This window comes from Mercurialis annua, linkage group LG7 (genome assembly GCF_937616625.2).
Source record: "Mercurialis annua linkage group LG7, ddMerAnnu1.2, whole genome shotgun sequence".
Taxonomy (NCBI): Eukaryota; Viridiplantae; Streptophyta; class Magnoliopsida; order Malpighiales; family Euphorbiaceae; genus Mercurialis; species Mercurialis annua.
This window is the reverse complement of record NC_065576.1, coordinates 36,156,168-36,170,712: the sequence shown is the minus strand read 5'-3', so window position 1 is coordinate 36,170,712 and position 14,545 is coordinate 36,156,168. Positions and strand designations below refer to the sequence as shown.

The 14,545-nt window shown below is 35.9% G+C and overlaps 1 long non-coding RNA gene across 2 annotated transcripts; it reads left to right on the top strand.

Annotated features, from left to right (window-relative positions):
* Window positions 1-2,390: 2,390 nt before the first annotated feature.
* Window positions 2,391-8,094, top strand: LOC126656473 (uncharacterized). Of its 2 annotated transcripts, none has more exons than XR_007633239.2 (4): window positions 2,391-2,503; window positions 2,582-2,658; window positions 3,976-4,050; window positions 7,985-8,094. It is a non-coding gene; the product is annotated as an uncharacterized LOC126656473 (long non-coding RNA). The 2 variants fall into 2 exon arrangements; XR_007633241.2 differs by lacking the exon at window positions 7,985-8,094 and adding an exon at window positions 4,496-4,659.
* Window positions 8,095-14,545: the final 6,451 nt, after the last annotated feature.

Genomic DNA, 14,545 nt, shown 5'->3' with positions numbered 1-14,545 from the left:
TCAACACGTAAATCTCTTCCATGGATCACCATGGAACACGATGGATACACAACGTCCACAACCACACAGTCAGACAAGGGAGTAGAAACAGATAAAGGTTCACACAGACTTGTTGGTGTTACACCCAACTTAGCAACAAAACACGTAGACACAAAAGAGTGGGTTGCACCCGCATCAAATAAAACAAGAGCATCTACGAAAGAAATCTGAAGAGTACCTTGCACCACTGCGTTAGATGCATGAGCATCCTGAGGAGTCAAGGAGAAAACTCTGGCCTGACCCTGACTCTGCTGCTGAGAACTCTGTCCGGTACCATAGCTGCTAGAACCTCTACCGCCGTTGCCACGGCCTCCAAAACCACGCCCTCCAGAACCTCGGCCCCGCTGGCCACCAAAAGAAGCAGCAGGTTGAGAAAACCCTGCTGGTGTAGAGAACGCTGGTCTCTGACTCTGATAGGATGGCTGAGCGACACTAGCTGCCCAGATGCCTGACACTCTCTAGCAAAGTGACCCGGCTGGCCACAAGTAAAACAGCCTCCTGGTGCTAAATGACACTCGCCCGGATGTCGACGTCTGCAGTTCTGGCAGAAAGGAAAACTAGCACCTCCGCTGTTACCGCACCCAAAACCACGGCTGCTACCGCTATTGCCTGAACTGTAGGTGTACGGCTGATAACTCTTCTTGACACCCCTCTTATTGTTCTTGTACTGAGAAGGTGCCGATTGGTAGCTACTACCACCACTCTGTTGTCCAGGGCCAGAAGACTTCTTGGTCTGAGAAGGACCAGAAATATCCCCAAACTGCAGTAACGAGCTCTCCATACGCCGAGCACTGTCTACTACGTCTGTAAAATCTCTGCGTGTCTCGGTCAGCAAACTCACAAAATCGCGCCCTAAGCCTTTTACGTATCTGTTGTTCACCCTTTCCTGATCTGTCTGCAAGTCCGGCGCGAACCGTCCCAACCTCACGAACTCTGTCGTGTACTCGGATAATGACCTATCATCCCTAGTAAGTGAAAGCAACCTGTCTCTGTGACCCTCTGTCACTGAAAATGGCAAGAAGAAAGCTCTGAATCTCGCCACAAACTGAGCCCAGGAGATGGTAGCCATGTCAGCATGAATAGAGCTACGAAACCAGTCTCCGGGTGAACCCTTCATTGACATCTCGACTAGAACGACGGTCTGACGCTCAGTAGCCTGTAGTCGCCGAGCATTCTGCTCAACCTCCTCGAGAAAATCCAGCGCGTCTCCAGAACCGTCAAACTCAGTTGGCTTCATCCTCATGTAAGCCAATACGAGATCCTTGTCAGTGGTTCCAACACCACCAACTACTGCACCACCAGCCTGTGGTTGCTGTTGCTGAGCAATCTGGCCTAAAACCGCATACTGATCCTGCAAAGCGACTTGTCCCGCTTGCAGCTGAACCTGGTTGAGTTGTAACGCAGCGACTCCAGCCAAAAACGTGTTGAAGTCGAAATCGTCCAACTCAGGTTGTGCCGCACCTGGTGCTTGAGCACCCCCTGCAGCACCGCGTCCTACGCCTCTGCCTCTACCTCTGCCAGTTTGGCCTCGGCCACCACGACCTCGACCAGCTCGACCCCGACCAGCTGGGCCTCTGCCTGCTAGTCCTCTACCAGCTTGAACCTCTGGTTCATTCTGGTCCACCTCCATAGAGATTGCATCATCAACCTCAGCATTTCGCTGAGCCGCAAAACGAGTACGAGTATTCATTCCTAAGAATGAAGGAGAAATTTTTTAAATAGCACAGCAAATTTCATACCCAAGCATGAAATAAAACAAGCACCAATTAAGATTTCCCGAGAAATCAACAATGATAAAAATTTATTCACTCAAGAGAAAATAACAATATATCAAGCAATAGAGCAAATAACAGACATAATTGACTCACGACATTCCTATAGGAGTAGGCAGAAAGTTTTGAAAACAAAAGATGACGTTTCAAAGACAAGACTCGAATCCTAATTCCGCAGTAGTTCCTAGGGCAATTTAACCACTTAACATGCCAAACAATAAACACTTAACATTTTAAAGGCCTTGGTTTGATACCAATGTAATATCCCGTACTTTTAAACTATTTTTTTTAAATTTATATTTTAAATTTTTCATTCCGTCAAGATTTAGGTAAATTATTATTATTATTATTATAATTACTAAACTAAATATGTTAAGTATTTATTTTGATTATGGAAAAAAAAAGAAAAAAAAGAAAAGGGCCATGCATGCATTTCACGTAACAAAGGCCCATTTTCTTCTTGTTTTCTCTTATTTAATGAAAGGCCCATTCTTTCATTATTTTGAAAATCCAATTGTTGTTATAAAAAGAAGGATTGCAGGTCATCTCCTTATTCATGTATTAGCTTTCTTTCACGTTTCTGCAATTCCTAAACCTAAATTCCATTCTGTTCAAATCAAGCCAGCCGCCATCACTCAAGTTTTTGAGATCAAATCATAATCATTCATCAACTCTTGCTTTCATTAGCTTCAGTAAGTATTCTCATTCTTTTCTTGTTTAAAGTGCGATATCGTCGAATACGGTTCTTAAATTCCTTCTTATTGTATTAGTTATAATTCGATTGTTCTTCGTCGATCCACACCAACTCAGCGAGCTCTATCATCGCGACGTTTCGAAATTGATTAAGGTACGTATAGGTTCCTCGTTTCCTCGCCGTTTCGATTTCGAACGTGTTTTAACTATATTACTGCCGATTCCTTTTTCTGAGATTGTTGCTGCCGTTCTTTTTAATTCTTGCTGCCATGTTGTCGTTCTTGAGGTTGATTAGTATAGTAGTTCCATTGCCTTGTGCCGTCACGAGCTCGGCCGTTGCTGGTTTCGATTATGGTTTGAATTGTTATTGTTAGTTTTATTCGGCCATAATGAGTTTGATTCTTCATGTGTTGTTGTTTGAGTCATAAGATGTTGCTGCTGCCTTTTTGTTCTTCTTTTACATGATTATGTTAATTAGGTTTCTAAAGCTTATGATTTCACGTTATGCAAGATTTGGCCTAATTTGTGTTTACAATATATATTAACTGTTAATAGAAATTGGTAAGGAATTGAATGAATATTAGCTTGGCGGCAGAAACATGGGAATTGTGTTTGAAATAGAAGAGATGGATAAATGGCCATAGTAATCACCATATTGTTTGGTTTAAATCAATTGAGTTCCTCAAGCTATTTCTAGATATAGTTATTGTGTTTGATAATAACTTTTGAATTTGAATTTGATTTATAAAGTATTAATGTGTAAATGATAAATGTTTTATAATTTAAATTTATATAATTACTCGGGTAATTATATATATAATTTTGAATATCAATTAGACATGCCATTTTGGCTAAATTACGATTTAGCCCCTAAAGTTTCTAAGAAACTTAATCAAGATAAGTTTTATCTTTGGATCTTTGTTTTGATTTATAATTTAGTAAATTGAGAATGAGTAAATAAAATTTGATGTTGAATATCAAATTGGCTATAGTACAATTTAGTCCCTAGTTGGCTAAAGTACAGTTTAGTCCCTAAACTTTTATAAACTTAAAATAATTAAGTTTTGGTTGTAACTTGGGTTACTTGAATTAAGATATTAAATTTTATTTTAATATAGGTAATTTTTTTATTAAAGTATTTTATTTTATAAACTCGGGTTTATAATTTAATAAAGTTTTGATTTGGGTTAGACTGTGGTCGCCCAACAAGTGGGAAGAAGCTTGGTAGTTTTTAATAACTCGGCTGACTCACTAATATGGATTTTAACTCGGATTTATTTAATTATTCTATATACCATTTTAAATATGTTTATATGATTTGTACCTTATAACTTGGGTTATATTTGGAATGCATTTAATATAAGTGTTTATTAAATGTGACTTGGTTTTGCGTTGTGCTAGTCCTATGTGGTGTCTAGTACTCTTTAGAGTTAGGGTATGATTTTAATTATATTTTTAATATTTTATTTAGACCCGTCGACTGTTCGTACTTCAGAGGCGAACCAGAGTTAGATTGCTTGTCAAGTTTCACGTGGAATAGCAAGCAGTGAGTTTATATCTCTATTTACCTCTTTATTAAGCAAATGTTATATTTTGTATATTTATATGTATAAACAGCTTTCGAACTATTTTTCGGCATTGTGGATTTGATTTGGAACGTGCTACTCGATGGGCATCATCGGGACTGCGTGCGCACCGGTAATGATTATGGTATTGAGGTAGGTTTGAGATACGTCTCACCTTAGTGAGGGCACCGGTGGAAGATACGTCTCCTGGGCTCACTATTTATTAAGTGATACTCGGGGATCGGTTATTGAGATACGTCTCACCGACACGACAATGGATTTAGAATTGTGGTTTAGGGTTTCATTGATAATCCATAATGAAAATGTTTTATTAAACGTTTTAAAGGTTTTTAACTTAATAAATGTAAATGGTTATATAAACTCTACTCAGTAAATCTGACCCCGTTGTTTTCCCAAATTTTCCAGGTTTATGATTTGAGCATTGGTCGATCTCCGTTTCTTCATTCTCGGAGGTTCCTAATTTAATTTTTAGAATAAAAGAGTCGTACTGTTTTAAACTCTTAGACCGCAGTAGTAGTATTAGATTACTTATGATTAGTCTTATACTTATATTTTTAGACTGTTGATTGTTGGTGATTATTTTATTGCTTTTGGCATGATTACAGTATTTATGGTATTTATATTACGTTGCCATACTGTTGGAGTTATAATTTCAGATAAGTATACTTTGAATATATGTTGCTTATTGTACTGCTAGACTAGGCTGAAGTCTCGGTTGCCCCCGAGCATGTGATCTTCTGCAGGTACATTGTTTTAAATGATATAAGTTGGTTATCCGCAAGGCTAGCCATGGGTTTTGGTACAACCATACCCATACCCTAGCGCCGGTCACGATTCATGAAAATGGGTCGTGACAAACTTGGTATCAGAGTAATTATGACTCTCAGTTGGAAATTTATCGTTATTCACATTGCGTTGATCGAGTAATAGTTGGGCCACCAAATTGTTAGAATCAGAATTTTGTACATATGCGTGTTGTGACCATTTGAGTTTGTTTATTTATATGAGTGGTGGTTTTGAGTTATCATTCAAGGAGCAACTTGTTAAGTTTGTGGTTATGCAAGTGCGTAGGTTGATGAATAATGAAATTCCTATGATTACAGTTTCAGTTGGTTACTTGAGGAATGTTCTTAAGAGACAAAGTTTGTTATGCAAATTTGCTATCCTTAATTCCTTTGGGTAACATATTTATGTGTTTTTACGTTTTTTATGTGTATTTTTATTCAGACGACAAATAGTTTTATGATATGTTTTACGTGGATTGTTTTGTTTTAAATTCGAGGACGATTTTTTATTAAGTTGGGGAGAATGTAATATCCCGTGTTTTCAAACTTGTTTTGATGGTTTGGTTGTTCGTTTAAATTTGGCTTGTGATGGACTTTGGTTGTGTTTTCGCTTCGACATGTTCTTGTTGTGATTCCAACTTATTTTCGGATTGATATATGTTCGGATTAGCATATGTGGTGCCTTGGTTGTGTTATGTTGAGCGACTTATATGTACCCCTTGAGCCTCTAAGTATTTGATGTTAAATTGATTTATTTCCGGGTTGTTATCGAAACAATGTTTGCATGTTTTTTTCAAATCTGTCATGATGTAGTAAAACGTACATATCTCCTAATTGAACCGTCGGATCGGGCTGCCCTTTGGATATGTTGTACATAAGAGGATTATCTTTCATTCGACCGTTCGGATCGTCGTTTTGACCCGTTTTCGGGTCAACCGGACCTGTGAACCGGACCTGCTGGGTAGATCAAGCCGTAGGTCTGGTCCACTTCGTTTTTGGTTACAACAGTGGGTCAACCGGCCCTATAACCCGACCTGCTGGGTAGAACCGGCCGTAGGTCCGGTCAGCTTCGTTTTTGCATATTTAAACTCCGTTTCTGCGACCTAATCAGCCCCTTTTCGATTTTAGAAACCCTAAACTCATTCTAAACTCTTTCTAAACGTTTCTCACTCGATCTTTGGTGCCTCAATCAATTGGTAAGTGATTAATCCATCTCTTTTCATTCCAAAACTTTGAATCATCATTTGATTCGATTAGTGGTTCATATTGTCTTTTGATTTCGTTCTTGTAGCGTTGGATCTACCTTGTTTCTGATATTTTCTTACTCTTTGGATTGACAAGGTATCTAATCCTTTTACTCAATTTAATTGTTGTGTTGTGGTATTATTGTTCATATTTTGTGTTGTTGTTTGTTGTGACTATTGTTTGGATGAATAGTGGTTGTTCTTACATGTTCTAAGGTTGATTTATTATATTGCATGTTTATTGAATCAAATCAAGAATCGGTTACCTTAGATTCACAATTTCATATTGCTTTATGTATAAACTGTTTTGAATTGATTAGGGTTGCCCGTAACTAAATTATCATGTTATAAATAATTGGATTTTATTATTGTTGATTCATATGAGGAGGATTATGTATAACGCCGATTGATGCATCAATTTGTCATTCATTGTAGTAATTGACTCGTATGTTCTTGGTTGGTTAATTTGAATCAGAATTGAGTTATCCAATTGTTAGTTCATGTGTTGTTTAGAATTATGGATTCATTTGGATATTATAGATTGTTTGGTTGCCTAGATTTGTCCAAGCATGATTATAGGGCAGATTTGCATGTCTTTGCGATTCATAATTGTTGGGCTATCTATTGTTGTTTCGAATCCAAGTTTGGTGATTGTTAAATGAGTTGGTATGTTGATGAATGCATGTAAACTGTTTTGGCATACTTTAAATGTTTAGGGCTGTTTTGTCTAATGTTTTTAGGATAATGTTATACTTGGATTGTGGTGGTTAGTTTGGTTATTGACATTGCTTGGGCATGAGGAATACGCTTATTGTTAATTTGTTTGCTAAGGCATGTTTTGACTTGTGTTGTCTAGTAAAGCGTGTTGGTTCATTATGGATATTATCAAACACTTTATTACGTGTTGATTAATTGGTTAGTTAAGCGATATTGAGTTCCTTGCTTTTCAAACTCGGGTTTTGGAATATTAATTGATTTTGGATTTTTAAACATTGGTTTACAACTTGGTTATGTTGGATCGGGTTAGACTTGGGTCGCCCGACATGTGAGTTAAGCTTGGAAGTCTTGGTTGACTCGGCTAAGTACAAGTTTGGCTTTTGAAATATTTTACCAAATAGTTTGAAAAGGTTTCCGGATTATGTTTTCAAATGGAACTCAATAGGGCTTAACTTGTTTTGCGGTTTTGGCATATGGTTGGTGTTTGTGTAATCACTCTGTTTTAGTTTGTGTTTGGCTTTGTTGTGTTGTGCTAGTCCTATGTGGTGTGTAGTACTCTCTAGAGTTAGGGTCTGTTTTTAATTATTATTTATACCTTGTCTAGACCCGTCGATCGTTCATGCTTTTGAGGCGAACGGAGTTTAGACTGCTTGCCAGGAGTTATCACGTGGATTAGCAAGCAGTGAGTTTATATCGCTATTTACCGCTTTATTAAGTAAATTGTATTTTTGCATATATATATATTGTGTAAATAGCTTTCGAACTGTTTTTCGGCATTATGGATCTGAATTGGAACGGGCTACTCGATGGGCATCATCGAGACTGCGTGCGCACCGGTATGATCATATATGGTATTTGAGGTAGGTTAGCGATACGTCTCACCTAGTGAGGGCGCCGGTGGAAGATACGTCTGCTGGGACTCACGTGTTTTATTGAAGTGACAGTCGGGGATCGGTTATGGAGATACGTCTCACCGACACGACAACTGGATTTAGATATTTGTGGTTTAGGGTTTCAATGCTTATCCATAATGGTAAAATGCTTTACAAATGTTTTAAAGTTTTTAAAGGTTTTCACTTAATAAATGTAAATAGTTGTATGAACTCATCTCAGTATATCTGACCCCGTTGTTTTCCCAAATTTTCCAGGGTTATGATTTGAGCGAGTCAGCTGGTCTCCGATTCTTTATTTCCTCGGAGGTTTACTTTATTTTATTAAAACTATTAAACTGATTTTATTCTTAGACCGCAGTAGTAATTAGAAGTCATATTTGTCTAATAATTGTTATCATAATTATTCTATTGATTTAAGTGTTGTTTTGACATTAACATAATAACTTGGGTTATTAAATATTTATGCTATGTTGGAGACTCGGAATTGATCGACCATTTATTATATAAATGTTGTATTTTATGAACTGCTAGAACTAGGCTGAAGTCTCGGTTGCCCCCGAGCATTGGTTTCTTGCAGGTTATGTATTTATAAGGTTATATGTAAGGCTAGCTACGGGTTTTGGTACAACCATACTCATACCCTAGCGCCGGTCGCGATTCATGAAAATGGGTCGTGACACAAGGTCCTCTATCAATTAAGCTAAATAAAATAAAGGTATTGATCACGTTTTATATTTAGGGTTTCAGCATGTATATTTCGGAATTTTTGAGATATGATGGTGATGATGATTTTAATGTTTAAATTGGTGTTTATGGTTAGTAATTAGATGAATTAAGCTAAGTTTGATGATTGTTATGGTGAAGATGGAGAGTTGGCTGAAATATGATGTGTTGCCTTAGGGTTTGGCATGTTTGATTAGAAGTTGAAAACAAAATGGAATATAGGATTTGTAATTGATTGGTTTTGATTGGTTTAATGTATAATTGTTGTGAGCAACAAGGATTGGCCATGAGCAGCCTCTCCCCTTGTTAAATCAGGGGAGGGAAGCGAGTAGAGGAAGGGGCCGAAGCCACCCCTTCCCCAAGGTCCTTTACGGTAAGTTTCGTGTTAAACGTCAAGCTACGCGAACTAGTTTTGATTGAAACGTAAAAACAGTTTTGAAATGGAATTGGAGTTAATGCTTTAATGAGTTTAAGTTGACAAACATAGTATGATTAGAGGCTGAAAAATATGCTATAATGTTAAGTTTATAGGTTGGTTAAATCAACAAAAACATTAAAGAGATAACTTAAGAATTTGACGATGTTGCTGGAATTATTGCGTTGCGGAACAGCCATATTGCAAGGGCAATATCTCGAGCTATATAGCTCCGATTTAAGTTCCGTTTGTTGGTACGGAAACTTAAGGATGTCGTATATAAATGTCTAAGTATAGGTTTCTGCTAGTTCGGCCTCTACGTGGCTTAAATAAATCGGAACATTATGTCGCGCATAGAAGTTCTGAAATTTCGGACAACCCTAAGTTATAAACTTCGGGGCCAAATTCCGACACCTTCGGGTGCTAATCTCAGTCCGAGACCTAAATGAAAGATGTAGGCAACGTTATGAACTATAAGAATGTCAATTTTATTTAGGGTTCGGACTATTTTAAGTAAACGGTTTCAATAGCCGAAGTTGGCTAGAAACCTAGTTTTGGATTAATTAATTATAGTTAGATTGTAATTAATTCGAGTTATTATCGAAGTTGTGTAGACTTGACGAGGCGACTACCAGTGGAAACCAAAACATACAGAACGCGACATCGCTAACTATTATCAAAGATCATGGATAGCAAGCGGTGAATATATTTTACTCACTCTTATTATCGTATTAAAAACTATTTTATATATACTATATATATTACTATTATTAAATGCATCACATAAATTATATAGTTTGGTTTGATTGAATTGTTCTTATTGAATTGGATAATATTTGAATTGTTGTTTATGGATTGATTTATTGATATATGGATTGTATTACTTTGTTTATGACTTGTTAATTATTTGCCAATGTGAATTTGTGTACGATCCGAAGAAACGAGCTACCTATTGGGCGTTAATAGGCCGTGTGGTCACCGGTGTTTGTAAGAGTCTAGATGTTTGTTCTTAGAATTGTTTGACATGAGCTCAATATATGCTAATTATATTTGGGTATCAGAAAGGAGGATCATAATTTTGTAGATACGAGGTAACTCGGTGGATCTGGGATCTCGGGACCTGTATCCAGTGAGTAACTCGGTTGAACTATCTCGGGACTCACAACTTGGGCTTAAGCAGTGGCATGAGTAACTCGATCGAACTATCTCGGGACTATGCCACGTGGTAGCGGTAACCCGGTCGAACTATCTCAGGACCGTACCACTTGAATTTAAAATGATTTGATTCGAATATGATACGGATTAGGAGAGGTTAAGGAGTTTAAGATTAAGGTTTCGTTCGGATCAAATACTTGTCTTAAATGAATTGTTTGCAATTGCTGTGATTGTATATGTTGGAATTGTTTAAAAATGTGATTGTATAAATATTTTAATTTTTTTTTTAAATGCGATGCTTATTTTGATAATATGGTTAGTAAAGTATAACTCACTCAGCTTAATAGATAACCCCCAATAGTGTGTTTTTCAAGTACCTAGATTCTAGATGTGGCTAGAAGTCCGTCTTTAACCGAAATTTCTTTGGCTATGTATAGCCCCGACTTCCGTAGATGCTGCAGTAGTGTGATGTCTGACCAGTGTCGTGGCCTATTACAGCAGTGAAATTTTATATGGTTTATAGTTGTTGTCTGTTGTGTACATGCTGGTCTGGCTACGATAGTTATGTATTATACCACGGAGGTAAATTCCCGTGATGTAATTTCGACATAGTGGTTTATGCCGGACTAGTACGTACATGATACGGAAACGATAAGTCCGAGCATGTTGTGTGGTTTTACCAGTGTATATAAATGTGTCTTTGTTTAAATGCTTCCGTTTGTAAGGTCGTTATGTGATTAATGTTTGCGAAAAGTATTAGTGAATTTCAGGCTTGTTACGGGTTTCGGAACCACAATTCCCATTCCCTAGCGTCGGTTGCGGCCCTCAATTTTGGGTCGTGACAATTTCAAACCTAATCTATGTCTCGAAAGATCGAACACACAAACGCGCAAACATACACTCGATCAAACAACAATTTAATGCTTAAAAGTTTTATAGCTAAAGACTATAAAACACCATCTAATAGGGTGAAGTCAAAAACAGCTCGAATCTGACCGATTTCTAAAACACACTAATAATGTGCAATAACACGCCCGCGTCTCAAATTGTAGTTCTGACTATACCCAAGTCTATGACCTCAAATTTGAAAATGATGAAATTCACAAACCAAAATAAATTCACCAACACTTACCACTCATTCACTAATGATCTCAACACCAAGTAGACCTTATCAAAATACTCGCTATAATCATATACCAAAAGGTTATATCAACAAAAAACCATAAATAAATCAGTCGAATTCTATACACTCGGTTAAACAACCAATCAATCAATAACAAAAATTTAACTTATAAAAATCTCAATCAAAAGTCTCGAGCAACCAACCTTGTTGTCGAAATGCATCAATCACTATCCTCCGATCAACAGACCCAAATATTATAATTAAGATCAATTCTTCAAAATTATATCTAACTATAACCTCATGTATAACTAAGGATCTCTCAGATCCAGATCACGAATTATTAGGTCATTGGTTAGACTCCAAACCAATCTTATAGTAACATAATTTCCGTTTACCATATATTATACAGTAAAAAAAATCCACTTCTTTTTAAAGAACACAACAACAGAAACTCCATTTTATTTTTAAAAAACCAAAATAACAACCTTTGAAAAACTTCCCGCTTCCTATACACATCATGTTTTAAAACTCTCATAATTTCTGAATTCGCATTTAAATTTCGTATTTGAAAAATTTTGCAAATCTACAAAAATCGTTCAACCGATAAAATTTATCATTCGCTTTAAATCAAACTTGATAAAAAGTCCATCCATTTTCAAAAGATAGAATCTTGCAATGAAAATCTCTCTGTTTAAATTATCAAAAAAAAAATCTATGTTTATAAAAATATTTTTATATAAATATATCAAAACATTGAAACACAAAACATCTTTTAAAATCACACACACGCATGGAGCATGACCAAATTCCTTAATTCAACACTACTCATGTCATAAATCAGAAATTAACACATAAGTCTTTAACTCCGATTCCAACATCTTATCGTACTTATCAAAACAAAATCTCGAGTGCAACCTTAAATCGAATACTATACACTATGAAACATAGTTATTCAAATAATATAACCTGATCCATTACAATGTAGTCGTCCTTAAATCACCACTATCATCACAGAGTATTTGTCTAGCTACCTTTCAGTAAAAAAAAAATCAAACCATTTGAAATCCAACAACTTTATAAATACATTTATCTCCAAGTGACTCACGAGTTCATTTCAAAACATATTTCTCAAAAACACTTTATCGATAAAATCCATTTTAAATTAATTATGCTCCAGGGTGATGACACCTCTCATCCCCAAAGAGTTTCATCCAACTCTAATCATTTCTATGCACGTAATGCATGTACTATTATGCATGAATCAATTGTTAATTTCTCTTTTATTCAGTGAACATACTCAGTGCTCAATGCAATTCTCTATTCGTGACATTCAAAATGCATGTTCATGATATGTCTGGGCATAATTACGTGGTAAAAAAAATTTCAAATATTTTCAACAACTCAACATTTGAAATCAATTTCTCGATAAAAACATTTGCTAGATGTTACACTCTGTGAGATGTGCACTTGATAGTCTCAAAATATTTTTCAGATTCCATACTTGTAATCTACCAGGTTATACGATACTATCATAGCAGTTCAAACCGATAATTTAATTAAATCCTCTTATGCAGTACTACTATCTAGATTAACCTCAATTCAAACTGAAATTATACTCAAGTAAACAATACTTAAAGGAAACCAATACATCTCATACGTCTCAACAAAACTTACCATTAGTTTCAGCATCGCACCGTTCATCCTAATCACACCAGTTTATTACTACACTGATTTATCATCTCGGTCAAAATTCTAACATTCTTTTCTAGTATAATCAGAAACCACTAATTGTTCCAAAGAGTAACTCTCCTCGTCTTTCTCGGTATCATAACCCAAAAGACTTCGATCCATAAATCGATACACCAAACCCAACGTAACTCAAACCCGACATCAAAAGCAACACAGGGTCTAACAAAGGTTCGACTCACAATCATAACCAAAACATCAAGGTTAATACAAAAATAACCGCATGAAAGAAATTACCTCATGTGTTACTCTACACGACGAGACAAAATAAAAATTAGCCAACCAACATACATGTATACAAACGCAAATAATATCAAAAATTTATATTTTCCACAAACCAAAAATCACTCAAACATGTCATTATCCACATTAAACCCAAAGGTATCTAAAAAGATAAAATCAAAATATGCTACAACATCCTCCAAATTGTTGTACCAAAATCAACAAATATTAAGCCATCAATCAAAATACACATCAAAAATCATTTTTAAATATAAGTCAACCATAAAAGTTTCCATGTTCTAGTAGTCTCACGATTTTTAAAAAATTTCATTTTTCGGAAAACCTCCTTTGTAAATCAGTTTCCTTAAGAGTTTCCAAAGTATCTCAATCCAAATCAACCATTGAGTTAGCCTAGTCATTACAACTACCAAGCTCAACTCCCAAATTTGGGTGACCAAAGTCAAACCCAAAACCACAATTTATAAAACATATTTAAAATATTTATAAATCAGGAAACATTCTTTTAATTAAAATTCTCAATCCTTTTTAAATAAGAGCTCAATGCTACCCAAGTATCAAAAATCAACTCAATCACTCAATTGAGAAAAACATAATTCACAACAACCATTCTGTATACATCTAACCCAGCCAAACATAAAATACCAAACATATGACCAACGACGCTTCAAACGTCGACAAACCACAACACGGTGAAAACATAACAACAACAACCTTAAATCCTCCATACGGTGATATATCTTATAAATATTATTATTTAAAAAAAACAAAAAAAAAACAATGTTCGTCGGTCCAATCAAAACGTAAAATTCTAATATACGAGAACTTCGTTTTACTTGCAAAATAACTGTTGGTGAAATACGCAAGCGTACGTATGCCAAGTTGTAATGCAGACTGCGAAGTCCGGATATCGTACCCACAGAGAAAGCTTCTAAAGACAACCAGTTAGGAGACTCAATTTGAATAGCTAAAAAGATATTTGAATGTTGTTATTAAACTAAATAAATTGAAATAACAATTATGGATAAAATTAACTAAAGCTGTAACAAAAATAAGGTTTTATCAATAATGGGAAGAACAGGGATTATTAACTTTCATTATGCTGTTTAATCAGATTGGAATATGGATTTGGTTGTTCTACTAAGGTTCAGGCTAATCGTAAGTACCTAAAATTCTCTCTCGAGCAATTGCCGGCAAAAACAGATAATAAACTAGTAACAGGCTAATTACTCACTCTCGCACAATGATTAACCTAAATTACTAATCGATTAATGTTTATGAAGTAAACCCTAAGAACACGTACTTGTCAATTCACTCTCGCGCAATTAACTCCGACGTTCTTAATTATGTTGGTCTATTCCAGTTTTACTCTCTCGAGCTAAAACCAAAACACAGAACAACGAATAAATTGGCC